The sequence below is a fragment of the Macaca nemestrina genome, chromosome 1 (assembly GCF_043159975.1).
Source record: "Macaca nemestrina isolate mMacNem1 chromosome 1, mMacNem.hap1, whole genome shotgun sequence".
In the NCBI taxonomy this organism is placed as follows: Eukaryota; Metazoa; Chordata; class Mammalia; order Primates; family Cercopithecidae; genus Macaca; species Macaca nemestrina.
Genome location: NC_092125.1, coordinates 206103828 through 206112287, shown reverse-complemented (window position 1 = coordinate 206112287; position 8460 = coordinate 206103828).

The following is an 8460-nucleotide window of genomic DNA, read 5'->3' as shown; positions in this document are numbered from 1 at the left end:
CAATACTACCGCGACGCAGCGCCGCGTGATTCCACCCTCGTCAAGTGCGCGACTTCTGACGTCACTTCCTTTGTTCGGCGTGCTCGGGTTCCCGCCAAACTATCACCAATCAGACGACGCCTTCAGCTAAAGGGCCGTAGTGGGGTTTTTGGCTTCGGTGTTCCCACCCGCGGTCGCGCGGGAATGCGCACCTCAGGGACTCGCAGCGCTAGCCGCACAGCACCGCGTGGAGTTGCTTATTCTTTTACATAGGAAGTCCCATTCTCTTCGTGTAATGCCACCAATGGTCCCGATTCTCCCCAGTGGGGCTGTGAGACTCCTACGCCCTCTTGCCTATGACGGACTTGTAAAGATCTGAGGGTGGCACCCCTCGTCCCCCACCTGTCCCCACCCCAGTCTCATCCAGGCTTGGCCTCTCCAGTCATTTCTACCATTTTTCTTAATTCTTCATATGACGTGCTGGTCTTGTCCTCCCATAGGGAGTGGAACCTTTTGTCAGTCCTTTCCTCAAAATATTAATGCATTGTTAGAATTTTATGTTCATTTATGTATTTAAGAAAAATTAGCAGGTGCTGTGGCTCATGCCTGTAAACCCAGCAAATGGGGTCTGAGGTGGGAGGACCTCTTGAAGCCAGAAGTTTGAGACCAGCCTGGGCAACATAGTGAGACCCCCTCCCAAAAAATATTTTTAAAAATGTCTGGTGTGGTGACCAGTGTCTGGGGTCCCAGCTACTGGGGTGGCTAAGGTGGGAGGATCACCTGGGCCTGGGGTGTCCAGGCTGCAGTGAGCTGTGATGCAGCCACTGCATTTCAGCCTGGGTGACAGAGACTGCGACTCAAAAAAAAAAAAAAAAAAAAAAAAACAATTGTTGATGCTTTCTTTGTTCCTGGCCCTGTGCTGATCACTGGGATTCAATGGTAAGTAAGATAGACATGGCTCTTGGGCTCCCGAACTGTGTGTTTTTTCTTCTCTTTTTCTTTTTCCTTTTTTTTTTTTTTTTTGGAAATGGAGTTTTGCCCTTGTTGCCCAGGCTGGAGTGCAATGGCACGATCTTGCCTCACTGCAACCTCCGCCTCCTGGGTTCAAGAGATTCTCCTGCCTCAGCCTGCCGAGTAGCTGGGATTACAGGGATGCGCCACCACGCCCGGCTTTTTTTTTTTTTTTTTTTTTTTAGTAGAGACGGGGTTTCTCTATGTTGGTCAGGCTGGTCTTGAACTCCCGACTTCAGGTGATCCACCGCCTCGGTCTCCTAAAGTGCTGGGATTACAGGCATAAGCCTCTGCGCCCGACTTTTTTTTGGTTGTTGTTTTGTTGTTAAAAACAGGGTTTCTCTCTGTCACCAAGGCTGGAGTGCAATGGCGCAACCTCTGGGATTACAGGCCCAACTCCCTCCCCCTTTCTTCTTTTTTTCTCCACCTCTCTCCTCCTCCTCCTCCTCTTTCCCCCTTCTGCCTCCTCCTCTTTGCTCCTCCACCCTCCTCCTCTTCTCTCCTCTTCCTCCTTTCTCCTGCCTCAGCCTCCTTCGTAATCCTTCTGGGATTACAAACCCAACTCCCTTCCTCCCTCCCTTCCTTCCTTCCTTCCTTCCTTTCTTCCTTCCTTCCTCTCCTCCCTCTCCTCCTTCTCCTTCTTCTTCTCCTCCTTGTCCTCCTTCTCCTTCCTCCTTCCTCTTCCTCCTTCCTCTTTAAAAATAAATCAGATGGTGGCGGGCCCCTGTAGTCCCAGCTACTCCGGAGGCTGAGGCAGGAGAATAGCATGATCCCGGGAGGCAGAGCTTGCAGTGAACCGAGATCACATCACTGCACTCCAGCCTGGGCGTCAGAGTGATACTCCATCTAAAATAAATAAATAAATAAATAAATAAATAAATAAATAAATAAATAAGAAAGAGCCAAGTGCAGTGGCACACCATGCAGTCCCAACTACTTGGGAGGCTGAGGCTGGAGGATCGCTTGAGTCCAGGAGTACAAGGCTACAGTGTGTGATGATCTTGCCTGTGAATGGCCAGTGCACTCCAGCCTGGACAAGGGAGCAAGATCCTATCTCTTAACAAAATAAAAAAGAGAAAGGATTTAAAATGTCTTAAAATATAACACAATGCCAAACATCAAAATCAGATTTTTGCCCAGAATTTCAAGACCTGGGTGATCTGATAAATCAAATGGAGGAGTCAGTTCCCAGTAAATGCGAAAGTCATTGGTATTTACTGTGTGTGTGGATGTGGTAGTAAATTCATCTCTTAATTTAGTTTTGTCGAGTTGAAGTCTTCCTGTCACGTTAAAGGAATTTCTGGGAGGTCTTCCACTTCCCTCTCCAGGTAGGTTGTACACTTTATTCCCAGACTGGAGGCTGTCAGGGAAATCTAAAGTAAGACTGAGAAGAAGAGAAATTGTCATCTTTTTTTTTTTCTGAGTCAGGGTCTTGCTGTGTTGTCCAGGCTAGAATGTAGTGGCACAATCACAGCTTACCACAGCCTTGACTCAACCTCTCTGGTCTCAGGTGAACCTCCCACCTCAGCCTGTTACATAGCTGGGACTACAGGTGTGCGCCACCACACCTGGCTAATTTTTGTATTTTTTGTAGAAACGGGGTTTTGCCATGTTGCCCAGGCTGATCTTGATCCCCTGGGCTCAAGTGATCCACCCAGCTCAGCCTCCCAAAGTGCTAGGATTACAGTTGTGGTCCAGCCGAAATCATCCTTTAAGACCAATCTGGTGACACGCCCATTAGGATTGCCACTCTCAAACAAAATAGAAAACAACCAATGTTGGTGAGGATGTGGAAAATCGAAACTTTCGTGCACTGTTACTGGGAATGTAAAATGGCACAGCAACTATGGAAAACAGTATGGTGGTTCCTCAAAAAATTACAAATAGAATTACCATATGACCCGGCAATTCAACTTCTGTGTCTATACCCAAAAGAACTGAAAGGGAGGACTTGGAAATATTTGAACACCTGCGTGCATAGCCGCATTATTCATGATACCCAAAGATGGAAGCAGCCCAAGTGTCCATTGACACATAAAAGGATAAACAAAACAAAATGTGGTATAGATATATAGTGAATTAATATTCAGCCTTAAAAAGGAAGGAAATTCTGAGACATGTTACAACGTGGAGAACCTCAAAAACTGCAAAGTTAAATAAGCCAGTTACAAAAAGACAAATATTATTTGATTACACTTATATGTGGTACCTTGAGAGTCTAATTCATATGCACAGAAAGTCAAAGGGGCACAAAAATTAACCAGGCATGGTGGTGCCCACTTGTAATCTCAGCTACTTGGGAGACCTGAGGTGGGAAGATGGCTTGAGCCCGGGAGGTGGAGGGATAATGCCACTGCTCTCCAGCCTGGGTGACAGAGCGACCCTGTCTCAAAACAACAATGACAACAACAAAAGAGTCAAATAGTGGCTGTAGAGGGCAATAGAGAATTAGTATTTAATGAGTGCAGAATTTCGGTTTGGGAAGATGGAAAAGTCCCAGAGTTGGATAGTGGTGATGGTTGTACAGCAATGTGAATGTATTTATTGCCACTGAACTGTACACTTGAAATGGTTAAAGTCCTAAATATTATGTATATTTTACCACAATTAGAAACATTATTTTTTAAAGAGAGAGGAAAAAGTAGCCCAATCTGCTATTTGTTGAGTACATACCACCTGCCAGGTGCCTGCATTATGTGCTCTGCTAAGTGTTTGATATATGTCTCAATGTTTTGGACCTGCCATTTTAACCTCCAGTATCATTTTGCCTCCATTTCCTAAATATACATATTTTAATTGGATGTGACCCAATATTGGTGAATTTCCATTTATACTTGATTCTCTGTTCAATATTCGGTACAGTGTAAGTTATCCATTTCCAATTTTTGCCATTTTAATTCTGCAGAAATCATTTATGTGTAGTATTTCCTGGGCAGAGTTTACAGCGAAGATTTATTTTGTCAATAAAAATTAGATCCCGATCAAATTTTACAGACTTTTTACGTCTGCCACTGTCACTTTATGGGTGCTCCTTATTTGTGTCAAGTATAATTTGATTTGGAGTGATTTTTTCTTTTTTTCTTTTTTTTTTTTTTGAGACAGGGTCTCACTCTGTCACCCAGACTGGATATCAGTGGCATAATCTTGGCTCACCCCGCCTCTCATGCTCAAGCAATTCTCCTGCCTCAGCCTCCCGAGTAGCTGTGAGTACAGGTGCGTGCCATCACGCCCAGCTAAGTTTTTTTTTTTTTTTTTTTAATAGAGATAGGGGTTTCACCATGTTGGCCAGGCTGGTCTCAAACTCCTGACTTCGAATGATCTACCCGTCTCGGCCTCCCAAAGTGCTGGGATTACAGGTGTGAGCCACCATGCCCGCTTGACTTTTTTTTTTTTTTTTTTTGAGAGGGAGTCTCATTCTGTCCAGCACAGGCTGGAGTGCAGTGGCATGATCTCAGCTCACTGCAACCTCTGTCTCCTGGATGCAAGCGCTTATCCCAGCCCAGTCTCCCAAGTAGCTGGGATTACAGATGCCTGCCACCACGCCTAGCTAATTTTTTGTAGTTTTAGTAGACGTGGGGTTTCACCATATTGGCTGGTCTTGCACTCCCAACCTCAGGCAATACACCTGCTTTGGCCTCCCAAAGTGCTGGGATTACAGGTGTGACCCACCGCACCTGGCCTGGGGTGATTTTTTAAAATAGTTTTCAGTGTTAAACACATGTGATTTTCCAAAAATTTTTTTGGTCTAAGATAATTTTACTAGATGGAGTTTTAGCTGTTTTCAGTTTTAAATGACACGGATTATTTCTACTAGTAATACTCATTACAAATGGATAATACTGATAGAATTACTTTCAGTATCAGAGAGGCCTTTTTATGTGGAGCAGAACATTTCATTCACAACTACATTTGTTCCTCAGTATACTCAAGGGATCAGTTCCAGGACCACCAGTATACCAAAATCTGCCCATATTCAAGTCCCATAGTTGGCCCTGTGGAACCTGCTAATATGCAAAGTCAGCCCTCCTATACTGGGTTTCACGTTCTGAAAATACTATATTTTCAATCTGCGATTGGTTGAAAAAAATCCGTAAAAGTGGATTGGGGCTGGGAAAGGTGGCTCACGCCTATAATCCCAGTACTTTGGGAGGCTGAGATGGGTTGATCATGAGGTCAGAAGTTCAAGACCAGCCTGGCCAACATGGTGAAACCTCGTCTCTACTAAAAATACAAAAAATTAGCCAGATGTGGTGGCAGATGCCTGTAATCCCAGCTACTCGGGAGGCTGAGGGAGGAGAATTGCTTGAACCCAGGAGGCGGAGGTTGCAGTGAGTGGAGATCCTGTCATTATACTCCAGCCTGGGCAACAGAGCAAGACTCTGTCTCAAAAGAAGAAGAAGAAGAAGGAGAGGGAGAAGGAGAGGGAGAGGGAGAGGGAGGAGCAGGGGGAGGTGGAGGGGGAAGAGGGGAAGAGGAGGAGGAGGCCAGGCGTGGTGACTCATGCCTGTAATCCCAGCACTTTGGGAGGCCGAGGCTGGTGGATCACTTGGGGTCAGGAGCTTGAAACCAGCCTGGCCAACATGGTGAAACCCCGTCTCTACTAAAAATACAAAAAACTAGCCAAGCGTGGTGGTGGGCGCCTGTAATCCCAGCTACTTTGGAGGCTGAGGCAGGAGAATCGCTTGATCCAGGAGGCAGAGGTTGCAGTGAGCCGAGATTTCGCCACTGTACTCCAGCCTGGGCGACACAGCGAGACTCCATCTCAAAAAAAAAAAAAAAGAAAAGAAAAAAAAAACCATGTAAGTGGACCCGTGCAGTTCAAACCTGTGTTGTTCAAGAGTCAACTTATTGTTCAGTGCTGAATTTATTAAACTCTAATAGCTAATAAAACTTGAAATCAAACCTTTGGGTATTTAAACATTGCTTACACATTTAATTAAATATGCTTAAAATTTTAAAGTGCAATTAAAGTTTTAGGATGGCTCATTCTTATGAATACTTCACATATCTTAAAGAGCAGACAAAACATACAGAAACAATGGTTTACTGGGAAGCTGGTGAGGTTTAAGCTTCAGGGCCCTTCACTTGCACAGCCTCTTCCAAGGGTCTACATTCATACTTACATTTGCATCTTATTTTGCGTTCTTTTTCTTAAAGAAAGCCGCCCAAATTGTATAAGCTTCCAGCCCCACAAAATCTAGGTCCTCATGTCCCATTCTTCTTTGAATCCTCGATCTCCTGACCTCATGATCTGCCTGCCTCGGCCTCCCAGGGTGCTGGGATTACAGGCGTGAGGTCACCACGCCCAGCCTATTTATTTATTTATTTATTTATTTATTTAATGAGATGGAGTCTTGTTGTGTTGCCCAGGCTGGTCGTGAACTCCTGGGCTCAAGCAATCCTCCCATCTCAGCCTCCCAAAGTGCTGGGATTACAGGTGTGAACCACTGTGCTCAGCTGGAGGCATCTTTATCTAATTCACACAAAGGCCTAGAAGAGTCCCCTTTTCTACATTCACAAAGATATCTTATTGGTTACTGGTGGTGGTGATGATGGTATCTTCAGGGGACACTGACCAAAAAACTGAGGTATTTAAAAGAAGCCCTTGCAGGCCTGATGCGGTTATTGATGCCTGTAATCCCAGCACTTTGGGAGGGTGAGCTGGGCGGATCCCTTGAGCCCAAAAGTTTGAGACTCACCTGGGCAACCCAGCCAAACCCCCTTTTTGCTAAATATACAAAAATTAGCTGGGCGTGGTGGTGTGCGCTTGTAGTCCCAGATACCTGAGAGGCTGAGGTGGGATGATTGCTTAAGCTTGGGAGTTCAGGGCTGTAATGAGCCATGATAGGGCCACTGTACTCTAGCCTGGGTGACAGAGCAAGACCCTGTCTCAAAAAAAAAAAAAAAAAAAAAAAAAAAAGCAGCAGCCCTGCATGCAGTCAAAAGCTGAGTAAGACTCTAGCATCCGTCAGATGGGTTTATGAGGAGCTCCAGTGCCCTCCCAGGACTCTCTCCCTTGTTCCAATTTCAAGTGTAACCATTGCCAACTCCCTGCCCAGCCCTGGGAGCGCTGGCTGCCCTAGACTCCTTGCCTGCCCTCCTTCCCCACCAGTCCCATAGGTTACCTTCCACACATACCTCGACATGCCTTGGATTATAAATCGGGCCACAGGCTCAGGGGCAAGAAAAATCACATGGCTTTATTTTCATTAAATCCATAGCAGTGGGTCTCTGAGCTTTCTTCCCCCTGGACTGGCAGAAGATTCAGTCTTGGTGATTATTTTGATGCCCCTCACTTCCTTGGGGTGACCTAGGCCCTAAACAGAAATGGGGTTTAGTCTGTAGTTGTTTGTGGGCATAATATACTCATTGGCTAAGGTTGCACAGTTCCTAGGGGCTGGAAATTCTGCTGCATCTCTGACCCCAGGGACTTGGCTAGGCCAGGAGCCTTGTTGATTGATTTGTGTAATGCCCATGTTTTCCACTGAATGTAAGCCCTATGAGGGCAGAGGCTTTGCATTGTTCACCACTTTCTTTTTTCTTTCTTTTTTTTTTTTTTAGACGGAGTTTGCTCTTGTCACCCAGGCTGGAGTGTAACGGCGCGGTCTCTGCTCACTGCAACCTCCACCTCCTGGGCTCAAGAAATTCTCCTGCCTCACCGTGCCTGGTGGAATTACTGTTTTTTTTTTTTTTTTTAAATATCTGATAATGTGTTAGAAAAAGAGAGTCCTAACCAGGCGCAGTGGCTTACACCTGTAATCCCAGCACTTTGGGAGGCCAAGGCAGGTGGATCACCTGAAGTCAGGAGTTCGAGACCAGCCTGACCAATATGGAGAAACCCCATCTCTACTAAAAATACAAAATTAGCCAGGCGTGGTGGCGCATGCCTGTAATACCAGCTACTCGGGAGGCAGAGGCAGAATAATCGCTTGAACCCAGGAGGCAGAGGTTGCAGTGAGCCAAGATCGTGCCATTGCACTGCAGCCTGGGCAACAAGAGCGAAACTCCGTCTCAAAAAAAAAAAAAGAAAGAAAGAAAAAGAGAGTCCTTATCTTTTAGAGATACATACTGCTTATGTTCAAAATGATATGATCACTGGAATTTAACATAATACAGTGGGGGCCAGGTATGGTAGCTCACACCTGTAAGCTTAGTGCTTTGGGAGGTTGAGGTGGGAGGATCACTTGAGGCCAGGAGTTTGGGACCAGAATGAGTAATGCAGTAAGATGCTGTTTATACAAAAAAAAAAAAAAAAAAAAAAAAAAAAAAAAAGCTAGGTGAGGTGGTGAGTGCCTATAGTTCCAGCTATTTCAGAGGTGGAGGCGGGAAGATAGCTTGAGTCCAGGAGGTCAAGACTGCAGTGAGCTATTATCTTGCCACTGCACGCTAGCCTGGGTGGCAGAGTGAGACACCCCCCCTTTTTTTTTTTTTTTTTTTGAGACAGAGTCTTGCTTTGTCACCCAGGCTGGA